Genomic DNA, 2,245 nt, shown 5'->3' with positions numbered 1-2,245 from the left:
GGCTAAGCATTTGCCCACTTCTACCAGCAGAGGGAGCAGGTGCTGTGTCTGCAAATCTGGGAGGTTCTAGGTGAGGTGGCCGCCTGGCCTGAAGTGCTCTTGTCCCTTCTGCCCAGAGGCTGACTGGAGTGGGGTGATATGAGCAGAGCTGGCAAGGGTGGGGCTGCGTCCTAGAGCTCCCCCCAAAAGACCAACCTCAACTTCCTGGAGATGGGCCATGGGAAAGGAAGAAAGGATGGAGTTTCCTGGGTCTGCCAGGAAAATCCTGCCACCTCAGATCCAGCCCCACCTGATGTGGGATCCAGAAAAGGGACAGAGTCATCAGTTTTCACTGTATGATCCGTTCAGCCAACATCATTGCACACCTACTGTGTGCAGGCGTGGGGGGCGCGGGGGAAGCACAGCCTCTTAAGGGCTGACATTTCTGTGGGAGGCTGGGCAGGCCAGGTGTGCGGGCCAGGTGTGCAGGCCAGGTGTGTGGACCAGGTGTGTGGGTGGATTAATTGCACATTAGGGACATAGGGACATAGAGGAAATAAACAGGGGTGGGAGAGGCAGCAGCAGCGCCCTGCATCTCCACCTGCTCACCTAGATGACCAGGTGGGACTGAGGTGGAACAAGTCCATGAGTCTGGGAGTGGACACAGATCTGTCCACAGTGCCCTCCTCAGCTGCGGGCTCCTATTGTCACCAGAAGTCACTGTAAGTCACCATAAGAACTGGCAATGACAGCAGCGAGGCCATTTAGCCTACCATACACCTGCAGGGCATTCATGGGCAAACCCACTGGAGGCCCTGGAGTGGACAGGCCTGGCTTTGTCACCAACTGTGGGATGTTGGCTGAGACACTTGACTCCTCTCTTTCGGCATCTGTGAGGACCTCCCACTGGTCTCAGTAGGATTCCTACGCGGTGTGAGGACTGTGAGGTGGGAGTCCCAGCTCTGCCTCTTGCCAGCTGTGAGACCTGAGCACGTGTGGGCCAGTTTTCTGTTGTTGCTGTTAGGAAGTACGGCACACTTGGCAGTTTACAAACACACGCTTGTTATCTCAAAGTTTCTGTGGGTCAGGAATCAGGCAAGGACTCATTGTGTCCTCTGTTCAGGCCTCACAAAGCTGCAGCCAGGGTGTCATCTGGCGACAGGGTCAGCTATCTGCCTCTAGAGGGCTTGGGGGGTCCCCTCCCAAACTCCTGTGGTTTTTAACTTCCATGTGGCTGTGGAACTCATGGAGGCTGTGTCTTCAAGGCCAGCCAGAGAGACCTCTCTGGTACATTACTTTCTTTAAGGGGGCTCCCCTGATTAGGCCAGGATAATCCCCCTTTTGAGTTAGTCAAAGTCAACTGAAGATAACACTCTATTATATTCCTGGTCCTGCCCATAATCAAGAAGGGGGTTAAACAGGTGGTGTCCATGATGGGGGCAAGGGGGATCCTGGAAGTCATCTTAGAGTGATCAATAGGCCAGAATTGTTTTCACTAGTAATCACATAATGATGAGTAACAATTATTTTCATAATTTAATCTTTAGTTTTAAAACAAATAAACACAAGTGAAAGGTCAAGTCTAAGCACATTTTTCAAATTCATCATTTTGTGTATATACAAAGGCTGCGCTTAACTGACAAGCATACATTTCTTAGCTCACGCTCTGCATCACAGTTACCCATTTTAAACACCAAATGAACCTCCTACTGGTCCTCGAGAATGACAGCATTGAAGGAACTCAGTTCTATGTTTTGTTTGTGTATTTTCACACTCGATAGGCTATCATTTTTTATTTTTGAATGTACTCTTTAAACACAGGAATGTATAGTACCCTAGGTGTTGGGGACACAAACTGCCCCTGAAGTTACCTTGAATGGTTCTGAGTCTATATAGACACACAGGAGAAGCAAGCAAGATGCCCTTCAGTAAGGAATGGAGCTGGGCGTAGTGGTGCACACCTGTAATCCCAGCAGTTTGGGAGGCTGAGGCAGGAGGATCACAAGTTCAAGGCTAGCCTCAGCAACTTCTCCAGACTGTCTCAAAAAAAAAAAGACTGGGAAGGTAGCTCAGTGATACAGTGCTCCCAGGTTAAATTCCCGGTACCCCTGCCCTCAAAATGAATGGATAAACTATGGTATATCCATATAGAAGAATATTCTTCAGGAAAGAAAAAAAAAGAAATGGAATGAGTTATCAAGCCATGAAAAGACACGGAGGAAACTTAAATGCATATTACTAAGTGACAGAAGCCAATGTTTGTTTC

The sequence above is a fragment of the Marmota flaviventris genome, chromosome 4 (genome assembly GCF_047511675.1).
Source record: "Marmota flaviventris isolate mMarFla1 chromosome 4, mMarFla1.hap1, whole genome shotgun sequence".
NCBI classification, from domain to species: domain Eukaryota; kingdom Metazoa; phylum Chordata; class Mammalia; order Rodentia; family Sciuridae; genus Marmota; species Marmota flaviventris.
This window is presented reverse-complemented; position numbering follows the sequence as displayed.